The sequence below is a fragment of the Mesocricetus auratus genome, unplaced genomic scaffold, assembly GCF_017639785.1.
Source record: "Mesocricetus auratus isolate SY011 unplaced genomic scaffold, BCM_Maur_2.0 Super-Scaffold_100006, whole genome shotgun sequence".
NCBI classification, from domain to species: Eukaryota; Metazoa; Chordata; class Mammalia; order Rodentia; family Cricetidae; genus Mesocricetus; species Mesocricetus auratus.
Window position 1 is genome coordinate 85,831,081 of NW_024429190.1, and position 22,224 is coordinate 85,853,304.

General features: G+C 43.4%; 1 long non-coding RNA gene across 1 annotated transcript; it reads left to right on the top strand.

Annotated features, from left to right (window-relative positions):
- The first annotated feature begins 810 nt into the window (after window positions 1–810).
- Window positions 811–17,163, top strand: LOC121140715. The gene is made up of 3 exons (XR_005877636.1): window positions 811–856; window positions 11,943–12,030; window positions 16,687–17,163. It is a non-coding gene; the product is annotated as an uncharacterized LOC121140715 (long non-coding RNA).
- The last annotated feature ends 5,061 nt before the right edge of the window (window positions 17,164–22,224 follow it).

Consider the following 22,224-nt stretch of genomic DNA (forward strand, 5'->3'; position numbering starts at 1 on the left):
AAGAGGTTGAATTTCCGGGATCCCACAGTGTGAATGGCTCCCTCAGGCCTGGGACCTGCTTTGTGTGGTCCCCAGCCCTGATGGCGTTGAGGTCCCCTGCTGCTGCCATAGTCCCATTCTCCTCAGACCCTGCCTCGAACACTCTTCCTTTCACTGTGTCCTACAAGCTGGAGAACCTCCACTTTCTGGTCACCTCCTGTCACAACCAGGCTGCCTTTCTCCCTCCATCTTTCAGACCCATGAAAAGTTTCAGATTCCTCTAGATTTTAGCAAACCCCTGGGACCATAGTACTCACTTCTGTCTTTCTTCTCTCCTGGGTAGCATCAGGTACAGTGGTCCCTCTGGTTGTTTTTAGCATAAGCCAACAATCTGCTCTCCAGGGGGCATGCAGACCACTCCTTATAACGACAAGGAACTGCCCTGACACAGTGTCCTCCTCCCTCCAGCTCAGGCGAGGGCTGCAGAGCAGCTCCAACAGGTGACTGCCAGCTTTACCCTAATCTGTCAGTAGGCAAATGAGGGTGCCATTTCCTTATATACAAAGAAGACAGCGTTCAGGCTCTCTTCCCAGATTACTTTGACGGTAACACACTGCACCAGAAGATTCAATACAGGCTGTTGACAATGCTGAGTATTATGGTTATAGTCTCAAAGATACATGAAATACTTTTTATTCATCATGGTCAGAACTTACCTTCCTTGTTGGGGAAGTCCTGTGATTATGTCAATAAAGCACTGTTGAGCCAATAGGGAACCAAGATAGGAGGGACTAGGAGTCCAGAAGGACTCTGGGTAGGAGAAACACAGAGAGTCGAGATGTAACACCATGGGGTAGGAAGCCCGGAAACTTCTCTGGTAAGAGACATACTTAGATTAACAATTATGGGGTAATTACTTAAGTCAGAGCTAGCCAGTAAGAAACAAGCAAGGCCAACAGCTTCATAAGTAATACAGCCTCCTGTGTGTTTATTTGGGGACTACAATGCGGCAGAGCCCAGGCAACTGGCGGGTGATAAACCAAAGCGGCTAGCAAGGAAAAGCTTCTCTTTACATTTCCTCCTCAGCCCAGCCAGTGTGAACAGTTGCTTCAGTGAGATGAAATGGTTCCTCGGTATAATAGTGAGAAAACACTAACAGTGGTTAGTCAGTATGGCGCCTTGTGATTCTGAAGCCACCGGCTCATTAATCATGACTGTGAACGACCATTTTTGTCCATGGCCTAAATCTCCAGTTAATGGACCCTGAGCAGGGTCAGGTCACAGCAGACAGAGGGCATGCGGGTTTGCAGAGAATCCAAGAAGGGCTTGGGAAACCGGTGCTCAGTTGCTAATGCATGCAGGACCTGTGCAGCTGACCTGCATGCTAATTGCTTCTTCAGAAACCGGAGTGGGCAGTGGATGGAAGCCTTGCCAGAGACATCCTTTCTCTGCTTCCCTCCCCTATTGTCACCCCTCTCCCATTACATAAGAGACTCTACCTTATCTCCAATAGGAAGCAAGCAGTCTGGAAATAGTTTTATGGGCATTCCGTAGTTAGGAAGTAAGTCTTAATGGCACTCAGGATTCAGGCACATGAAATAGCTTTAAGGTGGAGGGAACCTCAGTGAGGTCCATGCTATGGGGATATCCACCTGGAAACAGAGAACTGAAGAGGAATTCAGCTCACAGAAGGGTGGGTCATTATCCTAATCAACCGTGGCGTTTTGTTGAACTGAACAAGGTATTACAAAATGGAGAGGGAGAGGTCACTTCAGGGGATATGTAGGAATCATAGCTGGAAACTGAGTGAACCCAGGTGGCTGAAAGTGTGTAGACATCAGTGTCCCCTCCCCAAAGGGCCTGTCTCAGGCAGCTGGGTCCTATGGACCTGCAGATAATTAGGAATCCAAATTATTTCAATATTTGACCTCATAAGCTTATTAACACGGTACATCAATATGTTCATGGTGATGTTAATATTGTATATCCACCAAGCATACCAATATGAGAATCATCTACTGCATATGCACACAGATAAACACATGCACTCGGATACACACAGAGACACACACACTAACACACACAGAAAAATGCACAAATGCACATCTGTTCTTACTCTGTGTCTTGTACCAGAGAAGAGATGGAAATGAATAGAACACATGAAAAAATGTTCCTAAAGGTGCACATTGTATAATAATGTGCCAATGTGTCAATATAAGGAAGCAGAAAATTAATTCTTCATCAGTATAAATTGTAGCCTCAGGAAGAATCCAGCCCTCAAAGACAGACAGGCTTCAGGTTTCAAGCCCCCTCTACTTCTTGGAGGGCCTTTTTGTCTGTGTTTGTGCATGTTTCCTCACCCCTAAAAAAGCTTTTCTTCACTGGCTGATTCCATCTGCCCCATTCCCCAGGTTCAACAGTTTTCCTACTGCTACAGGTAGAGCTCGAGATGTTTCCTGCCTTTCAGTTCCTTACCAGGCAAAGAAAAGAACCCAAACAAGACCCCTAGGCAACCTCAGAAACCTCATCTGGCCAGCCCAGCCCTGGGGTGCCTTCCACATGGGTTTCGGGATTTGGACTCAGAACCTTATTCTGATACAAAAAAATACTTTTTACCCACTGAGCCTTCTTCCCAGTCTTCCAAAGTGAAATTGAATTTCCGTAAAAGTACACAACTACAGTGTGAGGTCATTAAGACGTTCACTCTTTTAAAAAAATTGATCAAAGGACTGGTTTTAAGATAATTTCCCACTCTCATGGGGGCAGGGAGTAAGTGAGAGGGCATCCTGATGGGTTCATGGCCCTAGGCCTTGAGTGAAATTACTTACTTTGTGATATGAAGACTATGTTAGACTCAGTTAGAGCTGGACGATGCGATTCCAGAATCTGCATACTTGATAGACTCCCTGGGAGTTTGGAGTTCATGAAAACTGTACCCTTGCCATTGAGTGTCCCAACCCACAGGGCATTCAACGTGGGTCTGGTGAACACCTAGGAGAAAGATGGAGGACAGGGCATACAGGAATGGATGCCAAGACAGGATTCTGATAAAGGCGACAACTTTATTTCATCCCAAAGGGATTTATATAGAAGTGAGGAGGGGAAGGGGGGAAGGTGTACTTGCAGCTGCAGGGGCAAGAGGTCAGTGGGAGAGGTGGTCTGCTGAGTTGCCTGGCAACCTAATCTACAGGGCAAGAGGTCAGGGGTAGGAACTCCTATGTTGCTTGGTAACCTGACAGCAGGGTCCAATCCTATCTATTACAATTTACTACTTCTCAGGCCTATCTCCTGAGGACCTTGTAGTTTTCCAATTAAGCTAATATTTAACTGACAGGTAAACTGCAGGCTTGTTACTTGGAATTTGCTTATGTCAGAAGGGGTGGCAGGGTGGTCTTAGTGTCATGTCTTCTCTATGAGTACGTGATACAGCCTAGCTGACTGATGGCTAGATGTCCCTGAAAATTGAGAGCACCGAGTTCACAATGCCTCCAAAGACACTGGCTATGCATTCAAATCTGAACACTACAAATGGAAAATCATGTAGAAGCCCCTTCGACCAAAGCTCATTTTAAGGAGCAAAGTGTTTTCACCTTTCAGTCACTGATTGGAGAAGTCTGGAAGACCTAGAGGGAATGATGTTCTGGGCAAGGTGGCTGAACTACTGAAGTGAGCCAGACAGACACTGGGGTTAGTCTTGCATGGGTGAGGCCAGAATAAAGGTGAAGCCACCAGGAGGATGAGGCTGTGCAGTGTTCAGCTTGAGGTTGCTTTGTTGAAGAAATAAATTCTTTAGCCTCAGGGACTCATTGGAATTTATTCTAAATCTTCAATAAAAATGAACCAAGTTCAGCAATTATCTCACAGACAGCTTTTATGGGTAAAGCACAAAGATTTCTGTCTGTTTCCATATGGTGGAGAACTGGGCCAGCACTGTGGAACTGAGCACTGAACCATAAGGAGAGCTGGCAACTTCCAAAGCATGATCTCCAGGAAACCACAGACACCATCCCCAACGCCACTTCTGCCCCAACGCCCCTCCACCCCAGAATTAGCAGGGCCAATATAGCGGTAGCAGTAAATGGCAGCCATGTAGCAATATGATGGCACCCACAATATAGTTCCAGCCATGTGGCAGCCTAGGTCCAGGATACAACCCTGCTGTTGGTGGCTTCTCCTAGCTCCATCACTTCCCTAGACTTCTGAGTGGCAAACACCTTGGTAGCTCATCGCTATCCCCTTAATTTCTCTCTTTGTCTTCTCTCTTCACCTTCCCCAAGGCCTACAGGTTTGGTGCTCAGAGGCACCTCTAGGGTAGCAGTGGCAGCTCCCAACTGTGAAGATTGTATACCTCAAGATTTGTAAGTTTATTTTGCTGGGTATGGTTAAAAATCTATAAAAGAAAGTTAACTTAAAACTAGTAACACTGGGAGCTGATGGTTAAGATCTATGCATAGACAATCTTAAAGGAACTATGTGGCATGGTTCCATTTTGGAATATAAGCAACATGTGGATTGCCACTATCTTTATGCAGCCACATGACTGACAGCCATCTTTGCTAGAGTTAGAGAAGATAGATGTTATGTGACTTCACCACCATCTTCATTAAGTAGAACTACCAAGCAGGCAACAACTGGTCTCCATGTTTAAACAACACTTACTGGCACACTGGAAAACACAGATAGACCAAACTTTCCAACCAGAACCAGAACCAGGTGGTCAGGTGAAGTCTCCCTATATGACATGGATGGGAGAGAATATTGGGATCCAATTGAACTCCTTCCATATCCCAGATAGGGATCCCACAAAACAGAATCAGACTATGACTCATCAGGAGGCCTCTGTAGTTAGTTGCCTGCTGCATTTCTCAGCATGGCATTTCACTATAATAGTCTGAGAACTGAAAGCAGCCTTGGAGCCTTGGCTCGTCTCAAGGCACATGCCTCCCAAAGGAGTCCCTCAGCCCTGGAGTTCTAGAGTGAATTTCCAGCTTTAGAATTTGGGTGGATGGTCTGAATCTCACTAGACGCCTCCAGAAAATGTTAATCCTACCAGTCAAGAATGAGACCACGACCACAGTTTAAAGTCAAATTTGAAGCTAGCTTTAATTAAATACTGTCCAGGTTTGATGGACTCTGGCCAGGTCCATACCCAGGTTTCCAGAAAATGGCCTGAGTCGTGCTTTATAGGGGGGTTTATCCCATCAGGTCCAATCAGAGGCAAGCAGACATATTTCCTGCCTATACCTAATCAGGAGAAAGCATACATCCTGAAATATTTCCTACCTATAAACTTCCTGCCTACATGTGATCAAGCATATCCTGTATAGTTGGGTCAAACAAACTTGTTTAGGGGAGTGAAAAATCATAACTTGTTATCTCCCATAAACAATAGCCCCCAGCATTTCAGGAACTACCTGCCCTTGGGCAAGAGGCTTACAGAATAGAGGTATTTTGTTTCATGGATCTCTTAGTAATTAATGATGGGTGTTTGTTTGTCCAGGATCTTTATGTTGAATTTCTATTTCATAATGGAAACCACAGGCGCCACTGCCCAACAAATACTAACATTCTAAGTCTGGGAAATTAACTGTATATAACAGGGAAGGGCTGCCTTACCAAGTCTTTCTGAAAGAAAACTCTACAACTTCAGGATAATTTTTAAAATATGAAAATGTTTGTTCAGATGCCTGTATGACCCCCAAAGGATTTAGAGTACTAAGGTTCTTATTTTGTCCAATTTAAAAGAAGAGGGTGGGGAGATCATTCTAAAATCAAGCTGTTGACACCTACTCAGGCTTCTTAGAGACTTACCAATGATCAGAAGTGGGTCCCTGTCTTTGAAACCTAATTCTTTTACTTTGTTTACTAAGTGTCATGTCTTTGAAGTATACATTTTAGATTAAAGATATCTTAGTGCTATGGAGAAAGTAACTACATCAACTGTCTAAGTTAAAAATTCATTTAAAAACAGAACAAATGAAATCTCTAAAATCTTTGGCTTTTGCATCTATGGCTTCATACAACTGTACCAACAGGCTTATATGTGAGTGGTTTACATAAACTAACCTGTTAAATTAGCCCCAAATCATCTAACTCTACAGCATAACTGGAAACTTAAAAGAAAATGTACAGGCACTGGCAACCCCACAGGTGAGGCTTGGCCACCAACCCCAGTATGTCACTTAACGACAACAATACTGGAAAACTGGGAAGAAAATGAATCTATGCGGCCGTGTTGGGAGAAAAGAAGACCCTAACTGGCCTCTGCCTGTTTTTGAGGTACGGCCACTGAGGAACCTGCCTCTCCCTTTCAAAGGAAGGGGCCATTTTGTTGTATTGCTAAAAATAACTTTTCACTGATTGTAAAAACTGAGCTTCTGTTTGTGAGTTTCTGTTTTCTGGCACGTGACCTGTTTCAACCCATGACTTTGACTTGTTTCTGAGAATGCCCTGACCCTTCCTAGTTGTCTTTTGTTTTCTGTACTCCCTAACTTCCCCATTGCCTCACTTTTTTAACCTGCTTTGGAACTACTCTCAATTTTACTCCTTAAAAGGGCCATGAGAAATGGATTCAGCACTGCTCCCTCTAACCTTACTCAGGAGGCTGTCACTGGCCAGCTCTCTGGTACACCTGGATAAAATAAAGCTTGCTTCAAATTTGGCTTGAAAATTATGGCAGAGGTCTTAATGTCACCTGGTGTGATTAGCAACATCAATTTTAATTTTTTGTAAAAAAGACTTTGGAAATATTGCTATAAAACTTATTTCTGATAAAGAAAAGTTAAACAAGGGAAATGCTGTCCAATGAAAATGGTTTTTAGATATCTTGTCCTCAAGTCATGAAGGATTGTTCTAAGCTAGAAATGCAAAGAGTGGAGCTTAAGCACATCAGAGGTCTGAGTAACTCAAAACAAGCTTTATGTGTGACAGAGACCCGACAACATGTATCTGGCTAAGTTTACTACAACTAAAGATTATTATGACTTTTTTGAAAGGTGAGATATGCTAAATGATTTGTTCATCTGTCTGTTACGGGTAGCCCACCAGAGATGACCACTCACAGTGTATAGCCAACTGAAAGTCTTTATTCCAGCCAGCAGGGATCATACCACAGTGTTCAGGACCTGGGTTTACCTCCAAATGTCCAGAACATGGGGTTTTTAACGGCAGAAACCATATTCTGGCAGCTGCAGGATGGGAACTTCACAGATTAAGCAGTTTAAAGCAAGTAGTCTTTAATAAGATAATTAAATAAATTAACTAAGACGTCCCACCTGGGTTCCTAGAGTAGAATTGGGTAATTTCTCATGGGCTTTGCCATCAAGGAGACCATCAAGAATGCAAGATGGAGGAACCTCTGCACTTTCTTGCACATTCTCCACCGAGTCTACAAACATAAGCAAAACTGTTGACTCACCCTGTTCTAGGTGGGCACAGGTGGTCCTGAGGACCAGGAATTTAACTGAGTTCATTCTGTTTGATGGAGTTGGTCACACGAGTGAAGATTCAGAGTCCCACTGTTAGCCCGACCAGGATAGGAATCAAAGACCCCATTAATAATGATAGTAAGGTGGCTAGCCATGGGGACCAGGTCAGCAGAGACCTAAACCAATTATCCGATCTGTTTCCTTTCTTTTGAGTTTTCCCTGACCATGGCAAAGCTTCCCCTAGTTATATGTGACTCATTAGCAGAGAAACAGCAGTTCTTCCTAAAGCCACGCATAATCCTTCCTGCTTCACCAAGAGAAGATCTAAACCTCTTTGATTATGCAGAACCACTTCTGCCATAGCCTACTTCCTCCTGCAGTATAAGGAATAAGGATAAGGAATCTTCTAATGTCAATATCTCCAAGTCCTGGTCCACTTGTTTACTTAATTCTCTAAAGATTTTGCTGACTTTGAGGGCCAATGATCTTATGGCTGTTGCCCCAGCCCCGACCAGGAGAAGGACAATGATTGAGTGCAGTTTGCTTTTCCCATTATAAGCTCAGAAGAAAGATGTACACTTTCGTCTTCCCCATTATCTTAGGGTACTCCCAGTCCATTTTTTTTTTACTTGCTGGTGAATCAATGGTCTGATTGGTCTCTAGTCTATCTAGTAAGGTGATTGAGGGTTCAGGCACTGCCAGCAGTCCTGACCAGTTCCCAGATAGGAATAATTAATTTAAGCAAATGACAAACTTTGTCAAGATGGAAAATGTAGAAGAAGGATTCCGGGCTCCAGTGCTGGTGAGCCTAGGACTGTAATGCTTTTGACAGTGGTTGGAGCCAATCTCATGGGAGGGAGCATTGGTTGGGTTGGGTCTTTCCCCTTGGGGGGTATATGATGTCTCTGTATGTTTCTGTTGGGATTGATAGACGGACCCAAAGGTGGTGGCTTCTTCTGAATGGTAAACTTATTCACTGGTTCTCTTTTTGTAGCATAATAGAGTGGTATGTCCCAAGTTCTTCCAGTATCTCATGGAACGTAACCATCCCTATGTTATTTCCCAAGATCATTCTTATGGTTATAGGATTACAGTTCCCTACCATACAATATTTAGGAGGGACCCCTCTTTTTATGTGTATATAGTTGCTGCCATGCTTCCAGGAAGCCACAATTTTATAACCCCATTTGGCACAATAGAAATATTCCCCCATTACCTGGCCCTAGACAAGACGTAGAACTGAATTTTCTGTAACTCTCTCAAAGGACAGTCCCCACAACCATCCCTTCTGTAGTTTAACCAAGTAAAGAGAGCAGGCCTAAAAGAACAAAGGTCTATATGGAACTAGGGTTGTCCATCCATGGTACTGTCACTTTCTCTGTGTCTATTATTCTTAATTCCCAAGGCCAGATGGGAGAAGTTGAGGGTTGTAGGCTCCTGTCCCCATACAGAGAGGAAGGAAATGAATAAACATAGTGTTCTCCAGTAAGTGTTAACTTTAAGGATTCCAAAGTCCAAGTGACAGTGATAGTTCTGAGGATAATCTGTCCTCATCCTCAGCAGGCTTCTTTAATTGGGAGTAAAGAGGCCAAGGGATGATACCAGCCACTTTCGTCACAGTTGTGGTGGTGAAGATGACTAGATAGGGTCCCTTCCAGGCAGTTTCCAAAGTCTAGGTAGGATTCTCTTCATCCCATCAAGTCTCCTGGCTGGAGCTGGTGGGTTAGATGGAATTGGAGATGTCAGGATTCCCTCCACTGTCCAGTCTACAGTCTGGCAAGCTTCCTGCAAAGCCTGCAAGGACTTGAGAAGGGAGTGACTAGACAATTCTGCCTGGGAATATCTTGGAGTTTGGGGAGGATGGGAAGAAAGAAAAAGCCCTTCCTGGTAAGGAGTACGTCAAGCCAGGCAGAGGGGAGGAGGTTGACCCAATTCTCACCATTTTCCAGGACTAGTTTGTTCAGAGTCTCCTTGAGAGTTCTGCTCATGCTTTCTACCTGATCTAAGCTCTGTGGCCTATAAGCACAATGTAGTTTCCACTTAATATTTAATATCTTTGTCAGATGTTGAAACATTTTTATGATGTATACACTCTTCTGCCTGCATGCCAGAAGAAATCAAATCTTATTACAGATGGTTGTGGGCCATCATTCAGTTGCAGTAATTGAACTCAGTACCTTTGGAAGGACAGTCAGTACTCTTAAACATGCAGCTGTCTCTCCATCCCTGAAATACTTTTATAATGAAGACCCTGCCATTGTTAGACCCCAAAGCTGGGCACAGTCCAAACCTAGAAATTAATTCCTGAGTAGGTTTCTTGGTAACTACTGGAGCAGTCTCTTTTGGGGTGGGGGTAAGTGTCTACTAACCCTGAGAAGGGTCTACAAATACCAGGAAATATTTATAGACAAAAACAGTGGGCCTGATTTCAGTAAAGTTCGACTTGCTATGTTCCCCAGGCCCATCTTCTCAAGCCCAGGTTCCTTGTGGGATCTTCCTTCCTGTTTTGGCACATCTCAAAGTGGTATCTTTAACTAGGTCCTCTAACTTCAGAACATAATACCTGGGTATCTTAGTCAGTGTTCTTTGGCTGTGAAGAGATACCATGACGATGGTAATGCTTATAAAGGAAAGCATTTTTGGGGCTGGCTTACAGTGAATTGGTTTAGTTTATTACCATCATGGCAGGAAACATGGTGGCATGCAGGCAGACATGGTGCTGGAGGAGCATGGGGTTTTATACCCAGATCTTCAGGAAGCAAAAAGAAAGGGTGACAATAGGCCTGGCTTGAGCATTTGAAACCTGAAATCCACCTTCACAATGACACACTTCCTCCAACAAAGCCACACCTCCTAATACTGACACTGCCTAAGAGTCTATGTGGGCCATTTTCATTCAAACCATTATGCTGTGTTTGAGGAGCTCAGCAGTGTTCATGTCCCCTCAGTGGATGACTTGGTGGAGATTCAAAACTAGCTGCCTCCACAGCCTCGCTAGAAAGATGGGTTTGCTATCTGGGAGTACCCATCATCCATGTTTATTCTGTGTGGCCAGTTCTTACTTAACCCTACCAATCTCACCAGGCCTAGCCGGGGATACCAAGACTGGAAGAAGCCCCACTCATTCTAGAGCCATTTCCCAGGCAGTCAAGCCAGCCACTCTGCTGCCTCTGGCTTCCAGGGAATCCCCATTTTGTTGCCCTCTGCAATAGACAATGACATACCTCTAAGTTTACCAGATACCTTCCAATAAAACTAAGATTTCTGTTTTTGATCTCCCACTCAAGTTACAATCTACTCTCCCTATATAGATCCCATGGACATGGGCCATGGCAAAGCATATTGCTGATCAGTGTATTGGTGATAAAACTTTGTCTTTCCCACAAAAAAATAAAAGCTCTACTTATTGAGTGTAGGTTCCCTTGCTCCAAGACTGTGCTCAGATAGTCCTATCTTGGGTCATTACTAATGTTCTTGCATATCTTATCCCATTCTTGAACTTAAATGCTCCTGTCTATGTAATACCTCTATCTTGTCTGGTGTTGCCAGTAGGATGCCTGTTGAGCTTGATGGAATGGATCAGGTCAGTTACCTCCAGATAGTCATGCATGGGGTCATTGTCTGTCGGGAGACTGGCAGGATTGAGAGTTGATGTCTCATGGACCCAAATGCAGAGGCCACTTCTTTTGCCAGCAGAGCAGTGGCAGCTATGGCCCTTACAGATGCACAAAGACTCCCTTGGCAATGTCTCTGGCCTCATCAAATACAAATGAAATTGCTTAGTAATGTCTGGGAGGATCAGGGTTGGGATGGACTAGGGCCTCTTTCTAGGATTGAAAAACCCTCTGCTCAGTCTCAGTCCATTTCAAAGGCTGCAAGCTGCAGGTGCTGTTGAGCGGCTTGGCTATCTCAGTAAATATCATTATCCATAGCCAGCGATATCCAGCCACCCCTAAGAATTCATACCTTTCTTTTCAGTGTGGGAGCAGGGATTAACAAGATGGCTGAAACAGTCACTGTAAAGCATAGTCTTTCCTTTCTCATGACTGTAGCTCAGGTATGTGGCCAGAGGAATGCACAGTTAAGCCTTTTGGCTGAGGCTTTGTACCTCAGGACTGGTTTCTGAAAGGCCTTCTGCATTCTTCCTCAGTGTTCAAAGCTATTAAGAGTCCATCAACATACTGGAGCAGGGTGATTTGTCTATATTCCAATAGCTCTGCATACAGAGATTCATCAAACAATGTTGGTGAGTTTTTGAACCCCTGTGGCAACTAAGCCCATGTTAGTTGATGAATATATCTAGGTCAGTCCATTCACAAGCAGGATAAAGTATCATTTTCCTTTAAGCGGTGGGCTTGGCAACAAGCTTATGAAGATGTTAAGGGTTGAGTACTGTAGGGTGGAGGGTTGCCACACATTCATTGACTTCCCTCAAATCCTGTACCCATCAGAAGTCTTGGTGTTGGGTTTCAGGACAGGGAGCAAGGGAATTCCTGCCTCTCTCAACCAGTGATGTGTTTTATGATTCCTTTCTAGGCCTTCTAGATCATGGAGTATTGTTTGACCTGCACCAGAGTTGCTGAACTTAATAACTGGATGGGCAGCTGGTATGCTGCTAATACTGGTGAGTTCCCTTGGCCCAAGCATCAGAGTCCCTTGCTTTGAGTTCCTGAGGAAGCCTAGGATAGCTCTTCATTCCTAGTGTACAATCCCTCAAGTATTGCTAGGTGCTTGGCCCACGTCTAGAATTAAACTAGCTGAGTTGTCAGCAAAAGAGACGGTGGCTCTGATTTTTTGTTATGAGTGCCTTCTAATCAATGGGTATGGACAGTTAAGCATAACCAGAAAAGAATAAGTCAGAGTGCCTTGTCCTATGTCTATGGTCCTGGAGGTTGTCTATGCACAGTAGGCAGTTTGACCTGTTGCTCCTTGACTGATGTCTTCCTGAATGTGAGAGTCCAAGGTGTACTGTCAAGACAGAGTGGCCTGCTCTGTGTCTAGTACAAATTTAACAGTTCTGTTGCCTACTCTTGCTCTCATCCTGGGCACCCAGGAGCTAAGTCATATGGAGCTCAGGCCCTACCAAGTTTCTGCCAACTGGAGTATGGGGCAACTCTCCTTCTCTTTTTCTTTTCTGCTTGGAGATATATTCTTCCATTGACACTTCTGCTTATGAAAGGCACACTGGTCCTTTTCCAGAAGTTTCCCCCTTTTTTCTAGTCTATTTTCCCTATTTCCTCTCTTGTCTGGGTCCCTAAGACCAATGATTATTGCACAGGTAAGTTCCTATCCCTGTCTGTCTTTAGTTGAATCTGAGCTACTATAACATTTCTGAGGAGCAAGTTCTAAAAGTTAAGACATATTCATCCCCCCAAATCCCTCTAATTCCTGAAGCTTTCTTATGTCTGGGGCCATCTGCAGGACAAAGGCAATATTAGTGACGGTTGGGGGGGGGTGGACATCTAGGTCTATGGGAATAAATACATGGTGTGCTACACAGAGCTTTTCCAGAAACCCAGCCGGTGATTCTTCAGGCCTGTGAATTACCTGACTTCCCACGGACAAGTTGGCAAGTTTTCTGGTTGCTGCTCTTAGTCCTCCCAATGATGACTCTTGCCTTCACTGATATTTATTAGGATCCCAATTGGGTCAGGGAGATGGGAAGGTTTGTTCTATATAGGCCTTTGCATCAGGCAGTGTCCCACTGCCCAGACATAGAGCCAATTTCCTGCTTTCCAGCTGCATCCAGTCTTGCTTCTCGGCCATAAACAGAGTGGCCAGGAGCTGCTGGCCATCATCTCTAGTCTGCTCGTTTGTATAAGAAACAGTTTCCAATAGGCTAGTAAGGGCTTTCTGCTTCTCTAAAAAGGGAGACTTTGGGAGTCTCCAATTATATAAATCACTGGTGGTGAATGAGACACATACCATATCAGGGAGAGGGACCTCTTCCCTCCCTCTCTTCTTATCCTTGTCTCTAACAGGGTCCCAGCACTTCCCTCAAGGGAGACTGGGTGATGATTTCACAGCCTCAGACAAAACCTATCTGGCCTATGGGCGGAGCTGCTGCGTGTGAGTGTTTAAGAAGGGACCAGGTATAGTAGAGTCAGCCTCTTGGCTGCCACTCTGGAGAGAAGCCATTTCTTCTGGCCTCTTTGCATATTTCCATTTGGTCCAGTCAGAACATAAGGAGGGAAATGAAGCAGGGAGAACCTGAGGTACTCTCTGCTTTTCTGAGTGTTCCAGCTGGACCAAAAGAACACCAACTTCCAAAGAAAGAGCACAAGTTTTCAACCATTGGGGGTGGATTAAGAGCAGGGTTAGCCAATGGTTTGGGATAGGGAGCTGATAGGGATGGCTGGAAGAGCTTGTCATGACATTCCAGACTGCCCTGGCTGCCTGGGGATCCAAAGATCTCTTCATGAAGCTATCCTACCTCATAAGAGGGCCACTCATGTTTACAAAATGTGTGGTGTCTTCCTGGGGAGAAATAAGTACCAAACAATCCCCACCTGAGAAGGCCTTCTGAAAGAATTAGAAAGATTCTAGGGCAGCCCAAGTGATTGCCTGACTTAAAGAGGCAAAGACAAGCGACACAGACACAGACATTAATGACCAGACAATAACAGGTGGCCACCAAGCACTCATTCATTCAACAAGCCAAGGGGTTTTGTTGATGCTTCACACAGACCCCAGACACAACATCTACATTTGCATTCGATGCACCCCTTCCTGTGTCCTATTCAAATGGTGCCTTCTACAGACTGAACTTATCTCCAAAGGTATATAGACCAAATAAGTTTTGATTCAATCTTCTGGTGGTGGTGTTGGCATGCCTTTGGAGAGCTCAGAAGTTATTGGTTAGAGAGAATTTCCTTGGGATCCTTGAATGTCCCAGGTCTCATGTCCCCTAAAACTCCTCTCTGCCTAGTGCATTTCTGCCCTGCTCCTGGGGATCCTAAGTATCATGGTCCAGTCTTTGGGATCTTACTGGAGTCTCTAAGATGTTACACTCAGACACAGTGTATCGTCAATTGGAAGTCTTTATTCCAGCCAGCACACCCAAGAGTAGCAGGCTTTCTCAGACCACCAGCCCCCAAAACGTGACATGGGGTTATGAATACTCAGTCTTAGCTTATACTTGTCCCACTAACTCTTACAACTAAATCAACCTGTTCTCTTATTCTACGTTTTGCCTTGAGGTTTTTTATCTTTACTTCATTCTATATGTCCTACTTTTCTTGCTTCTTCCCCGTCTGACTGGATGATGGTTGCCTGACTGGCTGGCCCTGGCCATCTCCCTCTCTTTCTCCCTTATTCCTTCTTCTCTCCTCGAGCTTAAATTCCCCCTCCTACTATTATTCTTTCTGACCACCATCCCTCTCTATCATTTCTCTGCCTAGCTATTGGCCATTCAGCTTTTTATTAGACCAATCATGTGCTTTAGGCAGGCCAAACAACACACCTTTACATAGTTAAACAAATGCAGCATAAACAACTGCAACACATCTTTACAAAGTTAAACAAATATTCTATTCCACAACACCCAAGTGTTCAGGGACCTGATTTACTCCCTAAGTATGCATAACATGGGTTTTTTAAAGGCAGAAACCATGTCCTGGCATCTCATTTGGTAACTACAGGGGAGCTTGGGGGCTTGCTTTGCAAAGGTAAGCAGTTTGTTGGAGGTATTCTGCACAGATAGTTTTAACAAAAGCTAAGTTAGCTGGCTCCTAGAATAGATCTTGGTAATTTTCCATGGGATTCTCCATCAAGGAGATCAGATTATAGTTAAACCTGGAATGGCCTCAGCAAGAATACAAGGTGAGAAACCATCACAAGTCAGTTTGCTCCAGACCTCAAGAGGAAGCTGCAAAAAGAGGTAATGGGACTCCAGACATAGTGAGTTAACTTTAATTTTGAATTTTGAGGTTCTTAAAACAGAGATAAAGCAGAAGCTATCCAAAAGACACGAGGGAAATCACCAGATACAAGAACAAACCTGACTTATAACCTTTCCTGGAATTAGTGAGTTTCTCAAACATATGGCAACCTATACCTGAGGGAAAATCCAGGCCCAAGAAAGAGGATTCTAAAGGGGTAGTTTTTGCCAAAGCTAGGTAACACCAGGACACTGAAGAGAAGAATTGCCCTCCTAAGGACCTAAGAAATGAGGTTCCCTTCTGCAATGAGAGAAAACACTGTCAAGAGATGTTACATTGTTCCCTGAGTCAATGGGCCTTCGGTTTCAATGATGGCTACTGCTCATGTCAAGTAATAACAGATGGCCGTTAAGGCATCTTGGGTAGCACTTTGTGTGATATGTAACAATCTTAATTTTCTTTCTAGTCATGAAGCTTCTTTATTTGCTTTAATCAGTAACCCAGGACCCCTTATTAAGTGAGTTTATGTGGTAATGCTCAAGAGTTGAAAGAGTTACTGCCATCAGCCTTCTCCTTGGGGGGTCACTCTACACATATTAAAAAAAAAAGGAATAAAATTGGAAGTTCTCACCAAAAGTTAAGGGGCACTCCTAGAGCTGTAACTTACTTCTCCAGCTAGATTCTACCCAAAATACTGATGCATAAAGCTAAAAGGACAGCCTTCTTTTATTTGGCACACAGGCCAGGAACATTCTAAAAAGAGATTGATGACTAAATGTTACTCATACTTTTTTTTTTGTAGTCTGATGTTCACTGACACCATCTCAGAAGAACCTACTCCATCTTTACATGCACTTACAAACCCTCCATAATTTATTCCCTAGAATACTTTATGAGTCTCTATAGCCTCAAGAGCCTCTTAATTGCCTTATACCTGATATGCTAAAAGACTTAAAAAGTCTCTCCAAACAAGAAAAAATATGCCTTAATTTCCTAAATACAAAAAAAAGTCCTATTTATAAATCTATGGGTAACTGACAGCTTACTTTATGTTCTGTTTACTTCATTATTTTTCTACTGGACATGTTGGTGTCAATGATTACAAACTCATACTATTTCCCTCTTAATCTGTTGTACCATGGAATTTCCTCTTAAAATTATTCTTCTGTATTTGCTACATTCTCACAATGTAGCCATCAAAGGAGTTGAACTGGGTTTTGCTTTTTTGTTCATTTTTTGTTTGCTTACAATATAAGGGATCTCATCCTGGAGAGCAAGATATGAAAAAATAGCTCTCCAGGGACAACTGGTTATGATGGTCCTAGTTTTCTGAGGCCCCTGGTTGGTATCATGCTATCCTTGCTCAGACTTTGTATTCTTGTAAAATTTGTGTCTTCTAGGATATGTCAGCTTCAAACTAAACCTGTCCTTGTGGTAGACATGGGATCCAAAGCCTCCTTTCCAACCAACAGGAGAGCAAGAAGAGAGTTTCTTGGTGTCTTTTAGATTGAGCTGTAGATGAAGTTACAGCAGACTGGTCATCATCCTTAATCCACAAAAAAGAAACCAAATGAAACAAACAGACAACAAAAAACAAAGTTGGGAGTACAGCTCATTTTGGCAAGAATTTGTGAAAGAAGGGTAAGGTGAAAAGTTAAGTAAAAAGAGGATATAAAAGAAACCAAGGGGCGGTGGGAGAGAGTTGAGTGGGGGTGGACTGAAAACTTCACCCATTGAGGTTCCTATGTAACGATGTTAAAGAAAGTTCTTAATGAAGGTCCCAGTCTGCTGAGAATAGCAGTCACTGACCCTTTGTCTTGGCTCTGCCTTATCTTAGAAGGGCTCCTTTGCTTAGTAAACTCTCTCTGCTTCTACAAGTCTGTGTATCCCTGGTCTAGTTCTTTCTACTGGGACTCAAGAAGCTGGAAATTCCTGTGGCTGCCATTGGTCGCAAACATCTGCTCGTAACACTGCCCCAAGGAAAGAAGCCCTGCATCTGAATGAATCCCTCCCAGCTCTAAAGGATATAGAGGGCCATTGTCACCCTACAGCTCTGTGGACAAGCACCACAACGGCAGATGCTAAGAGACCTGTTGACATCTTGCTTCCAGACATATGCTTAGAGGCTGGATTTTGCTGGTATGAAGTATTGATCTGGGGTCATGTGTAGCACAAAGTACAAAAATATCTACCGTAAACATGCTGGCTACTGGTAGGCTTAGCTTTTTAACAGGTGACATGAAGAAGGCTGAAAGCAGCAGTGAGACATCAATTTACAGGATCACATTCTGAAAATAACTCAGTTGTGAAGGCTGAGGGAATAACAAAGGGAGGTGGGAGGCAGCCACCCTCGGCAAGCCTCTGCCTAGGGCATTCCTCCCCCTGGGTGTTTGACTACCTTTCCTCTTTTACATATGTCATTTGGACAGCCCTTAGCTAGAGCTATTTTTAACTGACATATTTTATGATAGGCTGAGAATACCACACCTAATGGAGAGTGTGTCCCTGATGGAGCTCCCTGCCACATAGTGTGTGACCTCAAAGAATTCTGATATTGCTGCTTGCAGCAAAGGAAAACACACAGCTCAGTGTATTTATAAAGGCTGAAGATATTAAGCTCAGTTGAGTAATGGTTAGGAAATCAAGTACATCAATCAATTCACATTAATCAACCAGTTTCAAGCTTTCCCATTGTTGAATTCTGTGAAAATTTCCCACAGATTCACATTTCTTTGGGTAGGATTTTAGAGTTGGAAAAAAAACAGGATACATGAGTATCAAAAATGGCTGGAAAAATCATTATAAGTACTTGAAAAGATTACAGGATAGATATCATCACCCACAGCATAGGCTTGGTTAAAGTCACTGTGTCCCTTGATCTCAAGGCAGTACTTGCTGTAAATGCCTGTGTTCCTTAGGGTTTATAGTGCTGTAAACAGACACCATGGCCACAGAAACTCTTAGAAAGAAAAAGGTTTGATTGGGGTTGGCCTACAGTTTAGAGGCTTAGTCTATCATCGTCATGGAGGGAAGCATGGCAGCATGCAGGCAAACATGGTGCTGAAGAGGTAGCTGAGAGTTCTAGATCTGGATTAGCAGGCAGCAGGAAGAGAGAATGGCACTGGGCCTGGCTTGAGCATCTGAAACCTCAAAGCCCATACTTTCTCCAACAAGACCACACCTCCTAATAATGCCACCCCTATGGGCCTATGGGGGCTATTTTCATTCAAACCACAATGCCCCTCTTAGGAAAAAAAAGAACAAACAAGCAAAACTCCTCAAGAAATAAGGACAAAACAAAGACCTTCTCAAGGCCTTCATCAATGAGAGCACTGCAGCTGTGCATTTACCAGAGGTCTTTGCTCAATGTGGTGCCTCCTTCTGTATTTCCAGGAATTACTGTCACTGCAGAAGAGACCCCAGCATGCCAGTGTTACTCAGTCAGGGGACAGGTTTATAGTATGACAACACTCTGATTTCAAAAAGTCTGAAGTTCATCAAGCGTTAAACACATTTAAAAAAAGAAAAGAACATCCTCCAGAGACAAGAATCTCATTTGTTGTGTGGTGACCAAGGACAGAAATTCACAGGCATGCTGCAGCTGAATTCAAATGGCTATCTGGCTGTCTGACAGAATGAGGAATATTTAGAACAATCTAGATCTGGAAACAATGACAATCAGGAAACATGAGTCTCTGACCACTCCTACGAGACCGTGCACTGATTGTGTCCTTACCAGGTCTGAGTAACTCATGACAAGGTGTCTGAGTACATGAAAAATGCCTTGTGTCATTCCTTGTAAGGCCATGGAGTTTGTGGGGGCAGAGGCACGGCTGCTGTTCAACTATCCCTCTGTTTTCAGTGACACTCTGCACCCCGGTGTCACACTCACCAACTGGGAACACAAGGGGAGCAACAGCTCTGCTCGCTCCAGTGGTCACTTAGGCTCACACATGCCTCGTCAGAAGCTGAGTCTTCCTTGCGGTGGTTTGATGTGAAATGGGCTCGTGTGTTTCAACACCAGGCCTCATTTCGGTGCTATGCTGGAAGGTTGGGGAACTTTCAGGACCTGGTCACTAGAAGCAAGCCTTGAGGTTTCATAGTTCAGCATCACTTTTTGCCTGTGCTCTCTGCTTCCTCAATGAGGATACAATGTGGCCAGTACTGGACATTCTTGATGACATGCCTTCCTCGCCATTACAGACTTTATTCCCTTGAACGGTCAACCCAAAGAAACCCTTCCTTAGGCTGCTTCTGCTGGTCATAGTGAAAACAACATCACATGTGCACATACATTTGTGTGTTTGTGAATGTGTCTCTATATACTAAATGTGCTCCTCCCTTCCTTTTATATTCCAACATCCTACCCTCCCATGTGATCATATCATGGAGCTCTGTGAGGTGATTTGGTCATGAGGGAATTGCCTTCACTTGGGATTATTGGCCTCCTAAAAGAAGCCTCCTAAAGCACCTGCTTTCTAGCATTGTGAGGACAGTTGTCTGTGAACAGGAAGCAGTTCCTTAACAGACAATGAGTCCTCTATGGTCACTCTTAGACTTTCAGCTTCCAGACCTGTGAGGAACAAATCCAGCATGTATGCGGTGATCTGTCATGGCAGCCCGGACAGACCATGGTTCTGTTGAAGTTGTATCTAGGGCTTTTGGTTTGCTTTTGATAACAGGTCTAAGAATCCACTAACTAATCTGAAACAGGAGGTTTTGTACCTGTGTTTCTTAGTGTTTTCATAGTTTATCGTTCTCCATTTTAGACTACTATCAGTTATCAGTTACTTTTTGCATATGATGAAGGAAAGTTTCCACTATCTCCTTTGATTTAGATATGCAGTAATCATAGCACCAATCACTGAAAAGACTGTTGTGGCTGGAGTGGTGATCCCAGTGCTCAGGAGACTGCAAAGGGAGGGTTACAAGTAAAGCCAGGCTGGGATACCATAGGCAACATATCAAAACTCTGTTTTTAAAAAAAGGCTATTCTTTGCCTTCAGAATTATTCTGGCTAATTGTCAAAATCAATTGACCAGGAATACAAGGATTTACGGAGACTCAGTTCTGTTCTAATAATGTTTATACAATTTAGACATCTTTTATTTGCTTATTGCCATGATATACATGGATATTTATTGTTTTACACCAATTCACCAATTCTCTACAATCATATATATATGATTGTCAATATATATGTCAATTTAAGCTTTTTCTGTTGGTTACCTTTGTAAGGTTAGATCATTAATACAGTTTGTCCATTTCCTACCAACTATAGATGAAAACAAATTATTAACTACATCTGTGGGGAATAGGTTTCAGCCACTCTACACAACCAACCTTCCTCATTTCCTCTTCCAATTAGGAATAGGGAAGCAACCCTTGTTGGGATGAGAACTGGGAGTTCACACCTGGGAACCAGCTTTGGCTTCTTGCCTCTGGGCAGAGGCATTACAGAGACAATTGGGTTTGTAAAGATTTCTAAGACCTGAGGTTGAGCTGGTTATCACAGACTAAAAAGGCTATTTGTCTACTGTGCATCAAGAGACTCAGAAGCTAACACACACTCGTCAAAATCTATCTAGAAAAATAGATAGCTTTGGTTTGCTAGAAAGTTCACCATGGGACACCAACTGACCAGGCAAATTTTCCATGTAAGATTATGATTGAGTGCTATCTTATCAATTGTACCACCATATGCTCAGGTATCTTCAGCCAAGCCTTAATCAAATGATGACATGCACTGGCCTGCCTCATGTTACTAGCATGAACTAGTGACAATGCTCAGCAAATACAGAAACTTGTAAACAAGCCTGATAACCTGAGTTTGATCCCTAAGGAGGAAACCAATTTCTATATTCCATATATCGTCTTTTGATCTCCATGCACTATCATCTTTCTGTACACACACACACACACACACACACACACACACACAAATGCACACTAGTAATGATAATAAATATTTTAAGATGTTATCACTGTGTATGTGTACAGAAAGATGATAGATCTGAGATAGATATTAGGTACAAGTAACTTATCTAGGTAAATAGTCCACACTCAGTGAGTACCTAGTGTGCCGCCTATTCTCTCTCCCACCACTGAGAAGTTTCATCTGAATGGTTTATATGGCCATGGATCTGAGGAAGGAAAGATGCCTGTTTGATGTACAGCCCACAGTTCCCGACGTCTGCTGGAACCAATCAGAAGCAGCTATGAACAACCTGATTACTCTGCTCATCAGAGGCTGTCTTAGCCACTGTTCTAATGCTATGGAGAAACACCATGACCAAGGCAGCTATTATAAGAGAAAGCATGTCATTGGGGCTTGCTTACAGTTTCAAAAGGTGAGTCATTTATCATCATGGAAGGGAGTGTAGCAGCAGGCACTGGAGTCATCGTTAAGTGCTAAATCCAGATGTGATGGGGGAAGTCCTTTTGTGTATGTTTGTCCTATTGGTTGATAAATAGAGCACTGTTGACAAATAGGGAAGCAAGATAGGTGGGAGTAGCAGAGGTGGAGGATTCTGGGAAACGGAGAAACAGTCAGTCACCATGTAAGACAGCAGAGGAGTAAGAGATCTGCACCCTTTCTCTGGTAATAGAAGACCACGTGGAAATACTCAAATTAGTGGTTATGGGTTAATAATTAAATCAGAGCTAGCCAATGAGAAACCATAGCAAAAGGCCAACAGCTTCATAACTAATGTAGCATTCTGCATGTTCATTTGGGACTTATACCTCTCAGCGACCAGGCTGGTGGGAAGTATGCACATTACACAGATGCATAGGAAGTAACAGAGATACTGGCCTTGGAATGGACTTTGAACCCTCAAAAACCACCCGTAATAAAGTGACATACTTCCTCCAACAAGACCACACCTCCTAATACTTTTAATTCATTTTAATAGTGTCACCCCCTGATGACTAAGCAT